At 29.7% G+C, this 24,308-nt stretch overlaps 1 protein-coding gene across 1 annotated transcript in view; it reads left to right on the top strand.

Annotated features, from left to right (window-relative positions):
* Nucleotides 1-3,061: 3,061 nt before the first annotated feature.
* dpr14 (defective proboscis extension response 14) overlaps nt 3,062-24,308 on the top strand; it is a 175,712-nt gene continuing 154,465 nt past the window's right edge. The window contains exon 1 of the mRNA XM_065509806.1: nt 3,062-3,212. The gene's annotated coding sequence lies outside the window, so the exon portion shown is untranslated. The remainder of the gene's footprint in view (nt 3,213-24,308) is intronic.

Here is a 24,308-nt window from a genome sequence, read left to right as displayed (position 1 = left end):
CAAAGAAAATGACTAAACAAAATATTTGTATTTATAAGTAAACATATGAAAAAGTTTGTATGTATGTGCCCATTAACATACATACGTAGATATATTAAAAATACAGGTATATTTTTGTGTTGGTATATTAGGGAGCCACTGATAAAGCTAGCATAGCATCGAATGTCATAATATAAAAGGTCTTCCATTATTGACTTCCGAACTTTGACAGTTGATAGCGGACATACTGTTGAAGCGATATCTATCGAACTGGCTGTCATTTTGAACATCTACTTCTAGGACTATTCTTCTTAAGAACTATTTGTATTTAAAATTTCAGCTTCTTCGGATCATAAATGGATTTTTTTAAAAATTTGAGACCCGTGGTGACCATATTTGAGGTCGTACGCACTGGCCCCCATAAGCGATAGGAAGCTAATCAATCGTAGATCAACTCGAAAATACCTCAGCTCCAACCACGTGATATTTCGTAATTTTACGATACCGAATTATTTCCCAAAAAACTTTTCTAAACCACGTGGTGTTGTGGATAAATTTGAGTCCACTAATTCACTAAACAATGAACCAACATCCGTATGATGACGTAACGCAGCATCTGCCGAAAAAATTGCCAATGTCCTTGAGAGTATGAGGAGAGTCCGAGGCAGTCGATTTCAAGCACACAAGAACTCGACTTTCGCAGACAACTTGTCGAATATTGAGTCTTGACTTGGCCCTTCACCCATACTAAATTCAACTGTCACAAGTGCTGAAGGTAAACGACCATAGACAGGACCAGTTGGAAACTGGATGTTTTCTGGATGAATGGGTACGTCAGAAAACAAAATTGTCCACATGACGTACAAGAGTGTCCAATGCATCCCGAAAAAGACACTGTTTGGTTAGGATTTTGGGGTTGCGGCGTCATCTGTTCTTATTTCTTTGAGAACGCCGTTAAATATTGGAATCACCGTCAACGGCGAGTAGTATAGGTCAATGATTACCAACATAATTTCTTCTTATTTATCCACTCACAAATGTCACGACTAAGATGGACGTTGTGTCGATCATCAGTGTTGGTACTACGGGGGTATCGGTAAATTTTCTGAATACAAGCTACTCTGCTTTCATAGATGACGAAATCGTAAAGTCGATCCAGATAAACTATTATTGACGCAGTTGATCTTGTCAGACAAGGCAACGGGTCGCTATTGCGATATCTGTTTAGCTAGAGCAGTAACCCATAATTCCATAAAGAACACTGTATTGTGTTTTGAATTACAGGAATTATTTGTTAGTTTTTTCAACTGGTACGCAAAGTGCTGGTAACAAAAAGTTAATTGACAACTTTCATTTTACAACACTTCAATTTTCCTTTGTTCTCATATCTATGCCTGTTAAAATGTCTGGGATATTCTGGGTACTTTTTGATGGAGTATTATTTAGGATTTGTTGAAGTCGATCCATATATTGGTATCATTTGTTCGGATACTCGGCGAACATTTTGGATAACATGGGCACGACCACACCATGTACCCTCTTGACTTGGCCAGGCGCTACGAACTAAGTCCCCAAAGGACAAAGTCCCCAAACACATACTGGGTTTCCCAAAATAGCTGCTTGTTTTTGTAATTATAATTCATCTACTTCTTTGCTGCCTGTACCCTTCGTAAGGTAAAGCCATATTGTATAACTTTTTTGTATTATCCATTGGATCAACGTTGTATAATTAGTACGTAAGAAGTGCCCTATCTAATTTGCCTATCCTTTTTCCTTCCAGCCTTTGACTTAGTTATGATAAACTCCACGCAACTTTTTACAACGGCATTTTCCTTAGAATCCAAGTTTGGAATAAAAAACGGTTTTTCTACCAAATCCTTCCTCAGTTTTGTTGCTAAGTGTCCTTGATGTTAATAAAATAAATAAAAGCTAGATTTTAATAAAATCCGAAGCTTTTTTATACCCTCCTCAAAAATAATCTTTACATTCGGTCCCTGCTTAAAATTTCACAAAAAATGTACAACAATTATGTAAGTAATCGTTACAGATGTAGGGTATCGTATAGTAAATATTTTCTTATTTGCTATTACATTAAGGATTTAGCTGCAAATAAGCAACTACAAGAAACAGGAAATTAATAAGAAACCTAATAGGAAATGCATTTTTAAAACTTCCATTTTATTGTCAAAAGAAATTATATTATAAATCAATCAACAAAGAGTATAAAAATATAAAACAATATTAGTCTACCCACTAAGTACCACCCTAAGGCACAGAAATACTCTTATGTACATCGTCTTACGATTTTACTTACATATATAAATATTTTAACGCATTAATAACCATTGGAAGAGCACAAATTATGCACAATTTAATGGTACATTATACACACATAAATAAAAACGCTGTTAAAGAGGAGTAAAACCACTCAATGGGATCAGCAGAAGCAGCAGAAGAAGGAAATGCCAGCAGTAGACAATGACAACGTAGACGTCGAACTTAAAAAATTATGTATATGCACAAATTCACATTTATATATATCTACCTGCAAATACATACATATTTCGTATATAAGCTATAAATTTTCTGACTTATTTGTTGAGCATAAATAAATGGTTGTTTTCTTTTCATTATTATTGTTTTCCTTTACACGTAAAAGTCGTGTTGTAGTATTAAATACCTACATATATTCATACTTATGTGGTGGTACAAGTTCACATCCAAACATATATGAGGAAAATAAAATTTTTTCAAGATTTTGCAAAACTTTTAAAAAGTAGATAAAACATTTACATTTTGAAAATGTTCAACAACCATCCGACTTGTATGGTGATAGCTTAGTAACCTAAGATTTTGGATTCATAGGTTTTTTCTATGGTTTACTTTTTTAATTTTGAAGCTATCTGAATTATGTGTTTCAATGCTTCTGCAAAATTTTTGATTTTTCTCATATATCACTATGTGGAAGTGTATTTATATTACCTGTTCATTCATGTTTACTTACGTTTGATTTTATTCTCACATCTTACATCGTCTTTCTACATCTTTATGTGTGTGTTTTATTTCTTTACAGATCCAGCAGATACCGATACAGATAAAAATAAATAGCAATAAATAAAATAATAATAAGTACGAAAAATTCTCAAAAGAATAATGTTGATAATGATAATCACCATATGTTTGCAGTTTTTAAAAACGAATGTAATGCCAATCAAGTAATGGAATTTTTAACGGTAAGTCATTTTTCAAAAAAAAAAACAAAAAAAAAACTGGGGAGGAAAAATCGAAAATCAACAAATAAGAAATTGATAAGAGGATAGAAGTGATGAAATGTTGATCAACACAACAATTCTTATTTAAGACTTGAAATTGAATTGTACTATGCATATACACTCACACTTACACTTGGTTATACTGATATTAAGTACCCGGCAGTTTCAAAAGTAAAAATTACACAGGCCAACAATGATTTTGTTGCCGCCAAAAACAAAACTGATTTTAAATAAAAATTCATACCCTTCTAACTGTATACTTATTTCTGCAACGCTACGTGTGGAAATTGCACATTTTTATTCTACAGGTTAGAATCTTCTTTTTTATATTTGAAGAAACACCCGTGTTATACTCCAACAGTAATCTGCCACAATATTTTCAGCCCAGCGATCTCGGTATCCATCTTCCAGCACTTTTAAGTCGTGATGGAAACGTTATCCTAGTTTTTCTCTTTTTTTCAGTAAACTAGTCTAACTTATTATGGGGATAGTACACTTTTAAATGTTGTTTTTCTGTACTCAAACCTTAAAATAAAACCAAAAGATTGAGTTTAATCTAATGCTTTCACATACTGCTTCACAAGTCCCAATTAGATATGTAATGGATGTAAAATTATCTTATATATAGAAAGCAAAGCAACGTTTATAACATTTGATTTTCTACTACATACTGTCATGTTTTCTCTTAGAGGCCAGTCTTCCTTGATCATGTTTTGTTCTGCAGTCCGAAGACCATCACTTTTTTCGGTTCTGTTAAAATGATAGTTATACCAAACTTCAAGTGACTACATTTAGCGCTTGTGACTACGTTTAGCACTTTCCCACTGTCTTAGATATTCACTACACACTTTACACACAATGTTTAGAAACCACTGCTTATTCATGGCCTTAATATTCATCTTAAAGTATTTGAAATTCGTGTTTCTCATTAGTCTGTAAAAGGGATTCTAAACTTTTTGACTGAGTAATAACAAAACACACTTCGGTCATAGCGACAAATTTTTCGTGATGAGGACATAATATTAAAATTAATTTATGTTTAGAAATGTTCATATAAGATTATGAAACGGACACATGAATTTACTTATGACAAGTAGATTTGTTTGTGTCAACATATTCTTCAACCTGAATCGTTCCTAGAATTGCAGGGTATAGTAAATTTATTTCGATACAAATACAAGCAAATATTTTGTGGATTTCTATAGTCTGTGGTCAGAATGATAAGAACTAACTTTAATAATTTAAAGACTGTTTAATTCTAGCATAAAATATATGAAATAACCTATTGTAATATGGGACAAGATTTACATTTACAGAAAACAGGACATTTTAAATTATCCTTACTGGTATGATTTGTTATAATTCTCCACATGAACTCAATCGATTTTTTTTTATATTTTAGCAATGAAACTATGCTGGGCCATCTTGATTCGGGGTTTTTCTTAATTAAGTGGTTGGTAGTCATAGTACAATCCTCCAAAATTCTCCATTTGTGCATAATGGATTATTACAACATCGTCCAATTGAGGCATGCTTGGGCAAGGGTTCCGAAAAGCTAATTTGAAATTCAATTTTTCAAAATTTGTTCTCTTAATCATTTTATAGGTAACTATTGCTTATAATTGATTTATAATAATTAATACCGTGAAGAAACATGAAACACTTTTGTGAGGATCGTTCCGTAATTGAAAAATAGTTTATTGTCAGTAAATAAAAAATACCCACACTTTATGTTTGCGATTATGATTAGAATTAAATGAAGCGTTAAATTGAGATTACGATTAAAACCAATTTACAAATCCTAGTTAGGACTATGGCCCGAGATGCATTGAGCTTCTCTAAAAATTAAGTCTGGAGTAAGCTACATCGACTTAGAATTTCGTTAAAAATTTTTAATAGTCATTTTGTCTATGTGTGTTTCTCGGAGATATTAACATTGCTGTCATACAATTATCAAAATTGGACTATAAAATCCTTAAAATCTTCAAAAAATATTGTTGGAAATCTGGAAAAATAATAAAAAATAACAAATTTTTGGTAGAATTTTTCGGTTTTATTGGAAAAAAATAACAATCCAATAAAGAATTAATTTTGTTAAATAATTTTTATTATTTAATATTTCATCAAGATTCTAAGAAATTCGGACCGACAATGGGTGAATTTGGAGAAAAATAAATTGCCATAATGTAACATACTATACCAATTTGATTAAAGGTATAAGAAATCTTTCAAGTCATTATTTGTGTAAACAATTTCAATGAATATTGATGACATTCCGATCAAATCTGGTACATACAATTTGTTCGGCCCAAGGAAGCCTATTGGAACTGGCTGAAATCGGTCCATTATTTAACCTAGCCACCATACAAATGTCGGTCATATATGTTTAATTTATATATGTATCTCCACAAATTTCGCCCCAAATAAGTTTTATATATACGAAATTCATGTCAACAAATTTTGTTACGATCGGTCCATAATTAGTCATAGCTCCCATATAGACCCGCTTCAAAAAATCACTTTAACGTGCATAAATCTCTTAAAAATGTTGGTATACACACAAAATTCAACATAAATAACTTTCATATAGACCTAAATCACAAGACCAAATTTAATGGTGATCCGTCTATAATTCGTCATAGCTCCCATATAAGGACCTCTTCCGAAAATCACTCACGAATATAAATTATTGATATTTTAATAGAAAAATGTTTTTTCATTTACTTGGTTTGGGTATTATATGGTCGGGCTTGACCGACCATACTTTCTTACTTGCTTTTAAATGCCACCTTCTATTTTGCAATACAATAACAGTTGAAATGATTATATGAAATCCTTGATGTAAACTAAGAATTTTTATAAAATCGTAATTTTGAGAATAAGTAAACAAGTTTTTTTTAAACATACACAAAATGCGATGCTTTTTACTTGTCCTAAGATTGATAGCCCAGTACACTCTAGCCTAGCTAAATCGTCTTAAAATCTCAAAAGGATGAATATTTCGATGTGTTTGAAACGGAATGACAAAATAAATATACCCCCATCTTTTTTGAAGGTGGGTAAAAAATAGCAAAAATTCTGAATGATTAATCGGTAAATCTGGCAACAGTATTGAATTTCCACCTTCAATGCACGAGTAGTTAGTTGTGGTCTTATTGGCATACTTTAAACAGCACCATAAAATCAAATCTAAGGATGTTAATTCTAATCAACGAAACGAGAGAATAATTTACTGGTTTAACGAACTGTATCATTAAACTTCTCTATCATCCAATTTAGCACCAGTAACAGCCACTGCCTGAGCAGCCTAATTTTCAAAGAAGTATGGGTCAGTGATGCCTCCAGGAAAAAAACCGTATTAAAGAGTGACACGTTGTAGATGCATTTGACAATTTTGAAGATGAACAAAGCTTAGATATTGTTAAACAATGAAAATGCGTTGTTTTCTCGTGTAATGCTCCATTTTTACTAATCCTAAACTGTCATGTGTCAAACTGATTTTTGTTATTGCATAAAATTGCTTGAATTTTGAAACATATTCCTATTAAATTTGATTTTTGGATTTTTTTCCAATATTTTTTTTGAACACTCTTGTCAACTTTACCAAATGGAGGAAATTGTCATAGAATCATTAAAAGAAAACTAACTTTTGTTTAAAACCTCTTATTAAACCTCTTATGCGATTCAATTATCTAAATCTAATGTTTTTCTCTAGTGAATACATCAAGTACAATTAACACATTAAATTCTTATAAATAATTTAGCGGATTAATTAATAACGCCATGTAAATTATCCACTTTCTTCATCAAGCAAACACCTGCTTAGGCATAATCTGGCCAGATACTGTTCATAACAAAGTGTTTCTAAAATACCATAAATTTCACTCATACCCAAGACAAACAGCCAGCAAGCAGTAACATCGATAAAAACTTTGACGGAAGTAGTGAAAACTTAAAATGTCAGTAATGATTGAAATATTTCATTGAGAACGGACAACCAAACAAAAACGAAAAAAATCAACAGAATCATCAATAACAAGAACAGAAACAACAAGTACTACATACAAATATTTGAACAAGAATTTGAAGAGCAGCATTTTTATTTCTCTTTTCTATTTCCCTTATTTTTGATTAATCGCAAATCATGTAACTCATCCTTCTGATTGCTGGCTTCTACCTATTGACTTGAAATACCCAAATACTTATAGAATTTTATACACGCACATACAATTTTTAAATGTTTCTTAATGTACAAACCGAAAAACAACTAATTTTATGGCTTTTGAAATGCTTTTACTCCTTTTTTTCGATTTTTTGTTTTCGAAATGGACCTTTTGTGGTTTGTTTTAAAATCATTAGGGTATAGGGTGAAAACAACCATTAAGTAGATGCTACAGTGGGTGAAGTTAAACGATAAAAATAATATATTTTTAGTTAAACTACAATGGGATTTTTTACTTACTTTAAATGATTGTAATAATAGCAATTTATATTGTCTGCTTGCTAGTACATGAATCATCCATCATTCTGCTATAAATAATAATTCTTCAGACAGTTTTAAATACCGCAACAACTGCTAAAATTCCCAAAAAAAATTCAACATCAATTTCACCACTGTCTCGAATTATTGAACATCCAAAAACAAAATTAATGAGTTTTTCATTACAAAGCAAAATTACGGAAAGATATAAACTTTAGGAAAGTAAATACAACAGCATCAACTAGAAACAACTACATCCATCAGCACAATCTCTCTAAAGAGCAGACCTGATCATTTGTTTGACTGTGATTCCTTTTTGCTTATTACTCATATCTTGGCCTTTCGGTAATAAAATGTTTTACATTTTGAACCCCTTTTCCATTATTTTGGTTAACAATCCTTTTTTTTCTTTAAAACCAAAAATAGCAAAAAAAAAATAAAAAAAGAACGTAACAAATGAAGAAAAACAATCAAAATTGTGTAATCCTTGTTTATGTTGTTTGAGTAACTTTTGACCAAAAATACGAAATACGCAAACCTTGTACTGGAATGTTGAAAGTAGAAATTACTACCAGCCAGCCAGTCAACCATACAGCAAACCTGTCAGCTAACAACAATCTTCAGTCCCATCATCATCGTCAACATCATCAACATAATAATCATTTATTAACCTAAAACCCACTCATAACAATTAGAAAAGAAATTGTTGTTTTTCTTCCAGTTTGTATTGCTGCAAGTGTTGTTGTAAAGTTAAATAAATAGAATAAAATGAAATAAAATTAAGACAAGTCAACGACAGCAGACAATGAAATGCGACCCCTTTTTATAGCAGTAGCAGCAATAACAACATAAAGATAGAAAGTACAACTTTTGCAATTCAGACCTTTAGTGTTTCAAATTCATTTCATAAGAAACAAATGTCTTTGTTTTATTTTACTTTAAAATTTAAATTAAATTCTTTGCCTCACTCACACACCGCAAATACGGTGTGTGACATTGAGAATTTTGTATTAATTCATTTATCTGTTTATCAACGTTGAACCTTTAATTAGAAATCGAGTAAATAGTTCAAAGAAGCATTCAGCGTTAAAAAGAGCTATATAAATATTTAAAGAATATAATTAAAATAACATGTTAATGTGATATATTCGGCTGTGCAGAATATAGAACGTAATTAATATGAAAAATTCCAATTTAGGAGATAAATTCTTCAAAAAATGGATTACTATGATGAGTGAAATTATAAATACACATCTTAAAGTGATAACATTTGCATAAATAGGTGTGAAAGTACATTTTATATTTGGGTTTTGTTGTTTCAGCAATTCAACTAAATACACACCACCACTTAGGGGTATACCACCAATAAAAACTTATAAATACGCATAAGAGTAGAACCACACAAATTCTCAGAAAGGTAAGAAACCTTTCTTAATTTAATAAATGCTCTGCTACGTTGCTATACCCTTCACCATGTGTGATAAGGGTATATATAAGTTTGTCATTCCGTTTGACAATTCTACATTTTTCATTTGCGATCTTATAAAGCAAATATATTCTACATCGTTATAAGTAGTGGAATCGATATAACCATGTCCGTCTGCCTGTTAAAATCATTTTTGGACTAAATTTCAGGCATTTACATGAATAACCTAATTTTTTCGATGCTTTTAAAACGTCCATGATTGTTTGGACAAACCCTGTATATGTAATCCGAAATTTGAATGACCGATTTTTTTTCGATCACATATTTTATTCTTTATTTTTTGACCAAACCCTGTACTTGAACATCGAAATATATCAATCGGTTGGTGTTATTCTTAATACAAATACCAAATTTCAAAAATTTTTATGAAGAAATAAAGAAGTTATGGATTTTTGGCCGGAATTGATCACCGCACAGTGGCTCATTATCGTTTTTCATCGGCCAAAACTCTGTAACTTTTGAACCGATAGAGATATTTTAGAATTGGACAGATAACTTCCTGAAATTTTCTCCAGTTTTAATTTCATTAAAATCGGTTCAGCAGTTGTTGAGCAATTTAAAGTTAAAGTTGAACTTTTAATTTTTTATAGAATTTAGTATGAAAATGCGGATTTTTTTTATTTTTTGCATCAACTTTACTTATAAAAAAGTTGTAAAAGGATAAAAACAAATAACAAAGTATGTTCGGACAAGCTCGACCATATAATACCCTACACTATAATTTATTTTCGTGAATGATTTTCAGAAGAGGGCATTATATGGGAGCTATGACTAATTATGGACCCATCGCCACAAAATTAGGTCGTGCGATTTACGTCTATATGGAAGTTATTTGTGTTGAATTTTGTATTTATACCAACATTTGTAAGAGATTTATGCTCGTTAAAGTGATTTTTGTAAGCGGGCCTTATATGGGAGCTATGACTAATTATGGACTTATCATCATAAAATTAGGTGACATTAATTCAGTTTATATAATACTTATTTGGAAAAAAATTTGTGTAGATACATATATAAATTAATCTTTTACGACCGATAAAGTATAATTTCAGGAGAACATTTGTATGGATGCTAGGTGAAATAATGGACCGATTTTCAATAGGATTCGTCATCGGGCCGAAAAAAATTTATGTACCAAATTTTATTGCAATATCTTCAAAATTGCGACTTGTACTTTGCGGCAGTCATATGAACAGGTACAATAAAAATAGAGTAATTTCGTTCAAATGAAAAAAGTGTTCAACAAACAGGTCAAAACAGGTCAATAAGAATATATGGGCTTAAAGAGGATACTTTGGCCTTTCTCCTGGTAGTAAAATTTCTTGTGCAATATAAATTTGTTCAAGACGAATACTATATTCTGACGTGAATTGTCTCAGAGAGAGCTTTCTGTATCGATCGAAATAAATAGTATCGGACTTGGGGCAAAACTTCCCAAACACTTTTATCTAAATAGTTTTAACAGGTATTGCAACATGTGGTCTAGCGTTGTCATGATGGAATATTACGGTTTCATGTATGGCCGCATGTTCTGGGTTTTTTTCGGCCAATGTTCGCTTCAAATACAAAAGTCATAATACAAAGAATTAATCCCGCTCCCACCAAATACAGAGATTTAGTTAGCACCATGGATATTTGGCTTTGGCGTCGAATCAGCTGGTTGGCCGTGCTTAACATATGATCTCTTACTCCTTGGGTTATAGTAATGGATCCATTTTTCATTGCAAGTCATGATTCGGTGCAAAAATTATTTTCTTTTATAGCGTTCATGCAGCATTATAGACTTACTTAGTCGTCTTTCAAGATCTCTCAGCATCAATTCGTATGGTACCAAATTTACATGCCTTTGGATGAATCTTGGTGCTCGCAAATATTTTGAAATTGTTTTGCAAGCTCTTGTTGAGTTTTACAACAATTTTCATGGAGTAACGCCTCCAATTCTTGGTTTGGGTGATATTTTTGTTCCGTGTCAAAATCACCACTTCTGAAGTGAACAAACCATCTCTCACACATTGAAACCGATTGAACACATTCACCATAAGATTTGGTGAGCAATCAGATTCACCGGACATTTTTTAAAATTAAACAAATAAAGCAAAACTTCCCGCATATGGCGATTTATTGGTATAAAATCCGAAATTTTCGAAGCAAAAAAAAACTTTGTTGTTTACTCTATAACGTTCAACAACAAAACGCGTTCAAAAGATACGCCACTATCGTAAATCCCCCATTTTTAAGTCATACAATTTTAGAACATAAATTCCCAGTTTTAGGGATTTTTGGTATTTAGGTAAAGACAATCACAAAAGTTATCAACCCATTGATGAAGAGACCTTTCGATCCGAATACTTATCCTGTACTCATGGGTCAACATTTCTCAAAGAATTTCTAATGCTTTAAAGACGTCTTATCCAAATTGGACAAATAGCTTGTTAGAGGCCACGACGCGTCGCGACGTATATTAGAAGCCACGAGTGTAAAAAACATTATCAGAAATAAAATTATTTGCGTTTGATTTTTTAAGAACAGCCTAAGTGTTAATACTTTCGAATTTTACACTTACTCGAATATTGAATTTTCTGAAAATTTTTCAGAAACGAGTTTTTTTAAAATTTTAATACTCAAGTTTAAAATACTAATGTAATAATGTCATAACAAAAAACCAAAAAATAATTTTAACAAAAATATACCTTGAACTAAAAGAGACAATTCACGTGAGCCTATTTTAGATATTTTCAAATATATAAGTTTTTGACATGCGATGTTAATACAAATGGTTCACGAGCTATCAAATTATTTCCCAATAAAAGTTTTTAAGCCACTGTCCCAGGTAGGTCAGAACTGCATATAGAATGCACTGTGTTCAATTTCAATTAGATAACAAAACCTGTTTATCAAGTTTAGTGGCATGATTTCTGCATATCATAAATTCCTCAAAAGATCACAGAAAAATCAAGTTTTTGACCTTGGGGCTACTGATTTTGACCTTATTCGGTAAAAAAAATATACCCTTTAGAGTCCTCTGAATATTTCAATGTTTATTTTTCATATTTAAAAAAAAAAACACGCGATTTGTTCAGGATTTAATTTTTTTAAAAAATAAAGAAAATTTATTTGGTCTTTAAATAAAAATACTTGTTGTATTTTAGGAAGCTGTTGCCAGATTTTATTGACTTAAGATACACTTTTGTATATTTCTCCATACAAAAACTCTTTTAGTTAAAAAAGGAATAACTGCATGTTTCACCATGTCGAACTATTAGAAAGGATTTTAAAAACTGAGTGTTTTTCATACACATTTTTTTCGACTCATGTTTCTTTCGACATCGTGGAACAGGCAGTATTTCTTTTATAAATTTATAAAATGCATATTTTATTAAAAATTAATTCACAATACAATTCCATTGTTCCACATTTCAAAACCATTTTTTAAATTTCTCCCTGGAGAATTTTGAAAAATCTGTAACTTTTAATAATTAATTAAAAATAAAGTTGTTTATGATACATGCATTGCCTATTTTTAATAAGTAAATCAAAAAGCATATTGAGAAAAGTAAACATAATTTTGTATTTATTTTGTAAAATTTAAATAAATAGTTTATTGTGTTGTAGAAGGTGTTGGTGTTGAATATAAAAAAATATTAAAAATAGTTTGATTATTTAATAAATTTAACGCTTTTTAAGATTATTTGAAACAAGTAAGAGTGTTGTTACGGCAGTGCCGAATCTTATATACCCACCAACAATATTATACAGGAACCGATTGTTGGGCGAGTTTTTACCCTACACCACCGTATTGGGTGGTTAATTTTGACTAAAGTGTCCTTTTGAAACAAATCTAACTTTATAGTAAAGTTAATTTGTTCAATATGGATATGTTTTGTTCAGCTGTCCATTAAATTACAGATTTTATTTGACAACTCCAAGAGGCAATACCTTTTCTGTACTGACATAAACATTTTTTAAATCATTTTAGGCTGTTGTTGGTTGTAGTATAAAATCGTGTTCGCATTTAATGTATTTATGTAAATTTTTGAGAAATTAGTATTAAAAAACATATTTAAATGTGTCTTCACATTTATGTGTAGCCACTCACTCCCCCCCCCCCAAAACAAGCAGACATACTTTCCAACAAAAACCCATTAAAACTGGGCAGAGTTAAGGGACTAAAGACAGACAATGAGGGAAGTAAGTTACAAACAAAACAGACTGAGTTCAGTAGTCCGGACACAAAGGAATACAATAGCAATGACAGAATTATACATAACTTTAAAATTGTTCCTCTAATTAAGGTGTATCCTTTACAGCAAATTTTTATTTTTATTTTCTTTTTTATTATATTTTTTATTTTGCTTTAATTTCTTTTCCTATGTCTTGGTTTTTATTTATGTATGAAACACAAACATGACAATAATTCTCCCCTGTTAACATTTGAATTTGTTTGCGGAGATTTTTTCCTTTATATTCATATTTATTATTACTCTACTTAAAAAGGAAAATACGCAAAAAATTACAAGAATAAATTCTGCTGAAAAAAAAACATAAAATTATTGTGGAGAAAGTAAGTTTGAAAAGTTGGACATGAAACAAGCAAAAAAAAACAAATTGTTATTCTTTATTGCTTGCCATTTTTTCTATTTTCCTCCTGGCTTAATATATGGATGTAGTATATTTATTGTCATTCTCCGGTGCATTTTGTCGAGGGGAGAAATAAAATTATATAAAAATAATAGATGACAAAGTCTACGAGAAATTTGTAGGCTGCATGGTACTTAAAAAGAAACGGCGACAACAACTGAAACTGTTAGAACTTTTGTTAAGTACCATAATGGAAAATATCATGCAGGTATGACCAATCTGTAAAATGTTTGTTTTGAAACAAAAGTGTATTTAATATTTATTAAATCACTTGAATTTAATTTAAATTATTTGTTAGTAGGTAACTTTAGTTGAAAATAAAGAGACTTGACATGATTTCAAAATTGCTGGTCCCCAAGGAACAGCCTATTAAATTATGTTACAGAGTTAACAAAATATACAAAGCCCTAGATGATAAGAAACGACAAGTGATATTTCTGGAATGATGCTCTAGTTACACTAGTTTACAAGGTTTTTGTTTACGATGTGAAATATAAATGAATTTTTTTATTAAAACATCCACGACGTAAAACTTTTGAGATAATTACACTGCCCAACAGCATTTTTGGTACAGAATAGCGACCCTATAATTTGTGTAGATAATTTTTGTAGAATAAACTTATAGATCACCTGGTCTGAATATTTTTTTACAATGTCTAAGAGAATTATTGTCAGAGTTATATTGTGGAATTTTATGGGGATCATTTTTGTGGAAGATCTTAACTCTCTATCTCCTCTTTTTAGGCGTCAATTTGACCCCATTTTTCGAGAAAATCGAAAAAAAGTGCTTTCAAAAAGGACATTTAAGGATTAAAATATTCTACGAAATTTTTGCCAAAGATACCAAATTTATAAACAAAGTTTCTTACGAATAATTGGCAAAATTACAATCCACCTCGGGTCTCATATTTTTTAAAAAAAATCGCCAAAAATCCAAGTATAAAATATAAATAATCCTTAAGGATATCTAAACGAAAAATTCATACGTATGTAAGTTTTCTCTTTTATTTCAAATATATCCTAAATATCTCAAATTTATTTACTTATTTTTTTTAATTCTCCACGATTTTGTTTGGGGGGTTTTTTTAGATCAATTAAAAATTATCAGTTTCAATTAATTTTTGCATAAATATTTTTATATTTTCATAACTTGTGTTAACTGCATAAATAGAAACAATCAAACATATTTAATAGTTTTCCCGTAGAAGTTTACTGCGAATTATTTTTATTTATTTTACCAAATCATTTAGTTGTTATTATTATAAAAATCTTCTCTTAAAATAGTTAGTTAAACTAAGAATTTCTGTAATATATATATTTAAGGTTTTGTCTATAAGTACCAGCTTGAATTCTCTTAACAAAATCACATTAAACTTAAATCAAAACAAAAACTTTTTGATTTTGCTTACAAAAAACAAAACGCGTACTAGTCAAACAAAATTAAATATGCATTAAAAAATTATTTGATGCGTAAAAAAAACTGACAAATTCTTTCACGCTTTAATACTTCGTTTTTTCTCTGAAAAACATTATTGTATAATAATAATACATTGAAGGTAATCATAGCAATATGTTGCATGACTATTGTTGACAAAAAAAAACAGAATCAAATATTTTGCATAAAATAAATAATTTTGATTTTTATTATTTGTGAGTGGAACGAAATATAGAAAACCCAATTTTAAATGAATCTTGGTTGAGAAATGTCAAGTTAATGTAGATATAGCTATATTAGGGTGGCCTAAAATAAAAATCTTTCAATATTTTTAACTAAAATTTCATGGGAAGATCGATGTCAAAGCGGACAGTAGTCGGATTTACCATCTCCGATTTCAATGAAAATTACAACATACATAATATATCCCACATGTTTCTCATATCAGTGACTTTTTCAATGAAAACTCATTCCGATGTAAAAATATTGCGATTTGAAAATTGAAAAATTTGTTAAAATTGCTTAAACTTATATACACATAATTGACCATAACTTTAAGGCTACTCAAAGTCCAACATAATTTTTGATTCCATTTTAAAGGCCAAGATATTGTTCTTGAAATGGTGTGAATAAAATTGTTTACTTCCAAAAGGTTAAAGGTAGATTTTCTGAGTATATATTTCAATGTAAAAAATATCAAAGATCGCGGTGTTAAAAATTCAAAAAGAAAATGGTATGAGGACACCTAAACACTCTACTATATTCGTGCAAAAAAATGTTGATGGAGACTCGATTAGTTCAGGAGTTATAAATAAAAACGTTATTAAAAATACGTTTTTTCATATAAATTCATATAAAAATTTAGGCAAATAGAAAACTGAACACAGTTGAATCAAATTCAATTTATATGGTAAAACACGGATGCTTAAATTTCTTTATTAATTTATATGAAAAAACGTATTTTTAATAACATTTTTCTTTATAACTCCTGAACTAATCGAGTCTCCATCGACATTTTTTTTGCAAAAATATACTAGAGAGTTTAGGTGTCCTCATACCATTTTCTTTTTGAATTTTAAACACCACGATCTTTTGATATTTTTTACATTAAAATATATGTAGGAACTGGAGAAAGTTAGATGAGACGATCACCGGGGTTTGCAAGACAGGGACGATAATATACATTTGAGAGTTGGGCCAGGACGAATAGGGACAGGACGGAATGGGAACAGTGGGTATAAAGACTGACTTTTTCGAACTGAGGACAGACGAATAGAAGGTAAACAGTAGTGATAAAACTACATATATACTCAGAAAATTGACCTTTAACCTTTTGGAATTAAACAATTTTATTCACACCATTTTTAGGACAATATCTTTGCCTTTGAAATGGAATCAAAAATTATGTTGAACTTTGAGTAGCTTCAAAGTTATGGGCAATTATGTGTATGTAATTTTAGACAATTTTAACAAATTTTTCAATTTTCAAATCGCAAAATTTTTCAAATGCAAAGTTTTCCTATGAAATAGTCATAGATTTGAGGAACCCTTTGTGTGGTAAAATTCATTAAAATCGAAGATGTCAAATCCGAAAATAGCTGTTTTCTGTACGTTTTGATATGGATTCTCCCTCATTTCTTTCAAATTCTATTTCTCAGCACTTCAATCTTTAAAAATTTATTTTTTGGCTGGGTACTTAAACTTTACGTATGAGTAATTTTAGTCATATTTATAATAAATATTACTCATACGCATAATTAATACTCAATTAGCTTCGATGAATAAAATACACAGTGCAATAGTGCAAAAAACACAAGATCATGACAGTATACATTCGACTCTAACCAAAGCGTCAAAAAATAGTAAAAAACGCAAAATGTTAAGGTACAAAGTGATATTTGTGAGCTATTGACAGTATCTAGATGTGTTCAGATTGCATTGATATGTTCACAAGAGTTATTCAGATTTACCGTAGTTACAACTTTGCCAAATATTGTTAATGAAAAATTAGGAGTCCCTGGAAATTATTATAAAAAAAGTTAAAAAACCGTTAAAAGACCGTTTTCTTTTTTATTCAGCAAAGATAATATGAATGTTTTGGGAATTTCTATGGATCCAAAAATAAATGATTTTTAATATAAAACTGCAAAACGTTATTCCAAGACCTTTCCGATCGCTTTCCAAAAATATAAAAAAGATGTTACAAACAAGTTTTTAAAGATGTTACATGTCGAAGGTACCCTAATTAGAGCCCCTATAGCGCCGTCCCTGGAATATTTATTGGGACCATTATTTATACTCTTTGGCTACGTCTACGTCAAATTCTATCTCGATCGGACCAGCCGTTTAGAAATGACAGCTTTAATTCTAAAAAATTTTGATTCTGCCCCACTGTGCGTTGTTGATGTCATTTAAAGCATGAAATATTGTTAAATTTGCCATGACCATCTTGGATAAATGTGGATGAATTTAACTGGTTACCGAAAAGAAAGAGAATATGATAATAATTTATTGTTAAAACCAAATGTAATTCACAACATTATCATATAATTCAAGCAGAAAGAACTCGTGATATCGTCAACAACTTATTAATTGAAATTGTTGTTCAATGCTTTGTTCCCATTTATTTCATTGAAAATGTATTACAAAAACCAAACTGTAGTAAATCAAATTATAATTCAATAACAAAAAGGCGTCAAAGGATTCACAAAACAATTCATGCTGACAATAAGCCAGCAAGGAAGTATTATTAAAAACACTACAGGTGGTAAAATTGTTTACTTTATCCTAGAGATGAAAGTTCATATAAACATGAAATAAAAGTAAAATTACATTCTTCCTTTTTAAAATACTTTTAAAGAACGTAATATTACGGTAATTTTTCTCAAATAGCAATAGTGTAGCATGTTATTTTTTGTTTGAAGTCTAGCGTCTTTTTCATGTTGAGCTATGCTCCAGTTGCTTCAAATGATTGTTTACATGACACAGCACAATTAAGGAGTTATAGTTATTTTAAGGCAGGTTAGGGAAAAATTACTGCAAAAATATAACATAATAAAAAAAGTATATTTCTTCGACTAACAATAAAATATTTTACTTTGATGAACTATATTTGTAAATGAAACATTATAAGAGCAAGAGCTTTAATTCTAAATTTTGTGAAACTTTTTTGGAGGTTGTCTGACATTTTGGTCCATAACTCTGGTTCTATTTGACCAATTTTTGCCAGTTTCAATACCAATCATTTCCGATCAAACATAGATTATTTGGAAATTTCATTCCCCTATGTCCTTTCTTCAAGAATCAAAATTATCAAAAAACTTGTGCAAAAATATTAAACCAAAAGTTAATTTCATTTAATTCCATTTCTATCCAACTGTTAACAATTATTTTCTTTATTTATTAAATACCTTAAGAAAAATGTCAATAAGTCCTTGTGTTGATATTTAATCTAATAAATAAAATCCTTGCCACATAATTTACTACACGCAACATTAATTCGCACCAGGTTTCGTATACATATATATTTATGTTTATTCAAATTAATTTCTAATTGTTCTGTACTCAAGTATATGTATTTAAATTATATTCAAAACTCTAGCAAACCCTAATTGACATTGTAATTAATTTTCTACCCGAAACCATTGCTTTTTATGCCTCATTGTACTGGCAAACAACAGAAACAAGAAAAACAACATTTCAAGAATGAAAAAAGAAAGTATTTATATTAATACGCATGTTTTCGTAAATTATAAAGTCTTAAAATATTAGGGGATAAATTATATAAGGCTCTAGGGAAGCTGCTCCTTCCATGGGCTTGACGAAGAAGAAAAAAAAATTAGAAATAAATAAATACAAGTCAGAATATTTAGCATGTACAAGTGAGTTCAAGGAGTTTTTCACTTTTTGCTTTCGTTTTACAAGTTTTTATAAGTAGGGGACGAATTCTATTTACCCTACAGCAGGATTTCCAGTTTTCTGTTTTCTTTCCTACAGCAATATTTGATAAATGTTGCACAAGGGAAATGTATAAAAGAAACCTAATTGGGATGGGAAGAAGTTTAGAGCTGAAGTTGATTTAAACTATTAAAAAAATGGATAATGTTTCTTTAAAATAGAACAACAAAACACTGCTACATAAACTCTAAGATTTAAGAAAACATAATTGAATATAATACAGACTTTCATATATTTTAAATAATTAGAAATATTATATTTTGTCTTAATGTTATGATCAGGTGTTTAGTTGAAGCAATATCACTCCTTAAAATAATAAATAATTTTTTGAAATAAATGTTTCTTTAATTTAATTTACAAATTTCTTATATAACCCTACCCTACTTGTTTTCTGTTACCAATCAAAGGCAAACATTAATTTATCTTAAAAGTATATATGTTGGATTTCTATTCTTCCTTCCTGCTTGTTAACTTTTGACATACAATAGTCGTTACTAATTGTGACACTCAATGCTATGGAAAATATTTGATTAATAAGACACAATTTTGTTTAATTGGTGTGAGTAAAATTGACAACTCATGTTTAAAGTTACAAACAGTAGAAATTACATTAAGGGAGTAAGGGGTTATGGATAAGAATTCTAAATCAACATTTTATAATTTTTTTTGTTTCGAAAAGACACATCGTTAGCATAGATTAAAATTAAATAATAAAATATTTCCTTATTGAAATATTTAAAATACCTAACAATTTGTAGTTATGGTAAAATATGAATTCTTTTTCTACTACGCGTACTTCAAATTCACTCACAAATTCTTAAAAATATGAAAAGAAAAGCCTTAATCCTTTAAATATCAACAATAAGGTGGCTCTTAGGATTTCCGTTTAAAAACCAAGTGATGAAAATTGTATCAAATCGTATGCATATTTTTTTAAGTTTCGAGCCTTGCGTCAAAGAGTACATATTTTCAAAAAAAAAAAATAAAAAACTTTTGAATCCGTCTGTCTATCCTTCTGCCTATAGTGTGCCTCTTATTTTTCACTTTTTGGATTTTCGCTGCCTCTCCATCATCTAACTACCAAATGATGAAAATATGAACAAAATCGTATAACGTTTAGAGGTTGCATTTTTACTTAAAGTTCGAGTTTTGGACCAAATAAACTATATTTTCAAAAAATTTAAAAAAAAATATTAAAAAACAATTAAAAACTGTTTCTATACCCTCCACCACCAAAATCATTATAAAATTCCAGGTCGATTAACTTATGTCAGTCTATCTGTCCGTACGTCTGTGCAAAACACTCACACCTCCAAACTGCACAACCAAATTCATTCGAACTCCTTAGCAGTTTCATATTGAAAATCAGTAAAGCTGGTCTATTAGAGTTATGGACCAAAAGCTGAAATTTTTCCAAAATATTTTACGATTTTCCCGAGACCAGAAATTTAAAAGTTTTGTTTTATCATATTTTCATAGGAAAACAATAAAATTTAAATAATGTAAAGAAATTTTACATTTATTCATAACCCATTTCGAGAAATTCGAATGCAAAGTCGCTCAAGGGCAACTTTTCTCATCTAAAATGGGGGATTTCACGTCAAGTGAAGCAACTTTTAAAATCGATGTCTTCCGATCGGGATGAAATTTACACTAAGGTTAGACTTATTGGCTAGTAATACAGACACAATTTTTCAACAAAATCGTTTGGTTTATGTTAAAACCAAATAAATGTTTTAACACAAAAATTGTATGTCTTAAGTTACAAAATATTTATTTTGATAGATATCCCACTCGCATCCCACTAAGCGACTAAATAGGTCTTCAAGGAAAATATCTGAGCTTTCTGTTGTGCAAAACAAAATTAAAAAGAGGGCCCATTTCGAAAAAAAGTCATCAAAGTTTTTGATTTTGCAAAAATGTCAAAAATTCCATGTTTTGAGTTACAAAATATTTTTTTGATAGATATCGAACTCGCATCCCACTAAGCGACCAAATAGGTCCTCAAGGAAAATATCTAAGCTTTATTTTAAGAAAAAAAGGGCCCATTTTGAAAAAAAAAAAACAAAAAAGTTTTTGATTTCGGAAAAAAAAATTAAATTTTTTTTATTTTTTTTTTAAATATTTTTTTTCAAAAGATTGAAGAAATACCTGTCTAAACTATTTGGGACACATTTTTGCTAAGAACAATAGGTAATAAGTTACATGGATGAGAAAAATCACATGTTTGGCCAAAATGTCAAATTTTGTCCCCCTCTTACTCCGAGAGTTCTTGACCAATCTTGTTGAAAAATTGTGTCTAAATTCAATAGGTCTAACCTTGGTGCAAATTTCATCCCGATCGGAAGACATCGATTTTAAAAGTTGGTTCACTTGACGTGAAATCCCCCATATTTATAATGCACATTTTTTTTGATAAAATTTCTTAAAGAAAGACATTATACATTGGCTTTTAATATCAAAAATCTTTCTGAGGGTACAAAGAATCAAAAAAGAATCCATAAGAAACTATGCGATTGCAAATAACTGTAAGGTTTTGCTCGTTTCATGTTTAGGTAAATACGAGTCTTATACGAGCCTAAACCACTAGACGAATCCTCTTGATATTTTTACTCTATGTTGCTCTACATCTGTAGATGATAATACGATACGATAATTTTTATACCCTTCACCTTCGTGAGAAGGGTATATATAAGTTTGTCATTCCGTTTGTAATTTCTACATTTTTCATTTCCGACCCTATAAAGTATATATATTCTGGATCCTTATAGATAGCGGAGTCGATTAAGCCATGTCCGTCTGTCTGTCTGTCCGTCTGTCTGTTGAAATCAATTTTCTGAAGACCCCAGATATCTTCGGGATCCAAATCTTCAATAATTCTGTCAGACATGCTTTCGAGAATTTTGCTAAAAATTTTTAACACGAATTTTTTTTTCACAAAAAAAATTGAAAAAACAAAAAAAAAAATTAAATTTAACAAGTGCTAAATTCGGCTGTGTCGAATCTTATATACCCTTCACCAAATTATACTTCAAAATAAAATTTTTAAATATTTTTAGGTAAACAAAATTTATTTTTTTTCCAAAGTTGTTTTTTTAATTATTTTGAAAAAAAATTTTCTAAATGTTATTTTAAATTTTTTTAAATTTTTTTTTTTTTTTAATTTAAAATTTTTTTTTTTAAATTTTAAAAATTTTATTTTGTTTTTTCAATTTTTCTTTTTGATGAAAAAAAAATTCGGGTTCAAAATTTTTTCCCGATTTTGACCCATTGTAGGTCCAACCTACTATGGTCTTATATACGTCGTTGCAAATATCTTCGAAATATGTATCATTAGATATCCATATTGTCTATGTTAATGTCGTAGTAATCCAGATATAGGTAAAAAATAGGTCAAAAATCGAGGTTGTCCTGGTTTTTTCCTCATATCTCAGCCATTTGTGGACCGATTTTGCTGATTTTAAATAGCAAACTTTTCGAAAGCATGTCTGACAGAATTATTGAAGATTTGGATCCCGAAGATATCTGAGGTCTTCAGAAAATTGATTTCAACAGACAGATGGACATGGCTTAATCGACTCCGCTATCTATAAGGATCCAGAATATATGTATATACTTTATAGGGTCGGAAATGAAAAATGTAGAAATTACAAACGGAATGACAAACTTATATATACCCTTCTCACGAAGGTGAAGGGTATAAAAAAAATTTTAAAATTTAAAAAAAAAAAAATTAAAATAACAATCGAAAAAATTTTTTCCAAAAAATTAAAAAAACAACTGGAAAAAAAATTTAATTTTGTTTACCTAAAAATATTTTAAATTTTGAAGTATAATTTGGTGAAGGGTATATAAGATTTGGCACAGCCGAATATAGCACTCTTACTTGTTATTTTTAAATTTGTAAATACATAGTTATTATAGAATATCTGGCGAACTATAATTGTGAAAGCCGCAAAACTTCGCGAAATTTACTTAGGTACCACCTAAGTACCTTTCTAGAAATGTAATTTTATATATCAAATGATTTCGATTATGAAAAATTGATTTAAAAAAAGAAAATATACAAAATTAATTTATATTAGTAAACAATAATTTTCATAAATAGTACTTTTTCCAAAAAGGTATTTTATAAAAAAGTACTTTTTTAAATTGTTTTAAAAAAAGTACTTTCTTGAAATTAATTAAGAATGTTTAGTACTTCTTCAAAAAGTATTTTTTTCTGCGTTTTCCTTTGTGTGCCATAAAAATTACATTACAAATGTTTTTTAAGTTTTTTTTTTGTTTTATTTGGAGCATATTAAAAAATATCTCTCTTTATTTTTCTTTGTGCAAGCGTATGATTGATATTATTTATATGAAAAAATCCAATATAAATCATACGCTTCATTGTTGTTTAAAATTTTAACTTTTCATAGTAATTCTCTTGAATTTCTAGTTTAATTCAAACTAAATTTGATTTAGCAAACATATTCATTTATAAAATTTAGTTTATGCTTAAACAAATTCACAAAATTCAAGTACATTTTTCTTTGGCTTTCGCCACTAATCAACTATGTTACATAGTTTGGCTGAAAATGTGCGGTATTGTATTAGTTAATTACACAATGTAAATGGCTAATTTCGAATATCTGAATAACTATAATAGTAAAAGTATTTAAACTTGAATAAATTTCTGATGCGTTGTATCTATCATACAAATTAAATAGTAATCTTCGAATATCTGGAGTAAGGTAAGGTATGGTTTCCAGCTCACGTGGGTCCAAGATTCCTTTGTGTTACCTGAAAGTAGAAAGTCAAAACAAGAGGGACAGATAGAAATGAAAAGAGAAAGTCCGAAGAAGGAGAGATGGAGGAATTTTTTTTTAAATTGAGAACCAATGAGTTGGCGGTTATTAGGTCACTCTAAGCAGATCCCCATGTATGGTCTTTTTACCCTTATAAAGACATTTATGCCTTCTAGCCTCATATTCAAGAGCTCAGAAATACTATTTAGGAGAAGTTACTAATGTGAAGCTTGCATTTGGAAATCCTATGTCACCGTCAGGTAGCATGGCGCCT

The sequence above is a fragment of the Calliphora vicina genome, chromosome 4 (genome assembly GCF_958450345.1).
Source record: "Calliphora vicina chromosome 4, idCalVici1.1, whole genome shotgun sequence".
Classification (NCBI taxonomy): domain Eukaryota; kingdom Metazoa; phylum Arthropoda; class Insecta; order Diptera; family Calliphoridae; genus Calliphora; species Calliphora vicina.
The sequence above is the reverse complement of the archived record's forward strand: the minus strand, read 5'-3'. Positions and strand labels throughout refer to the sequence as shown.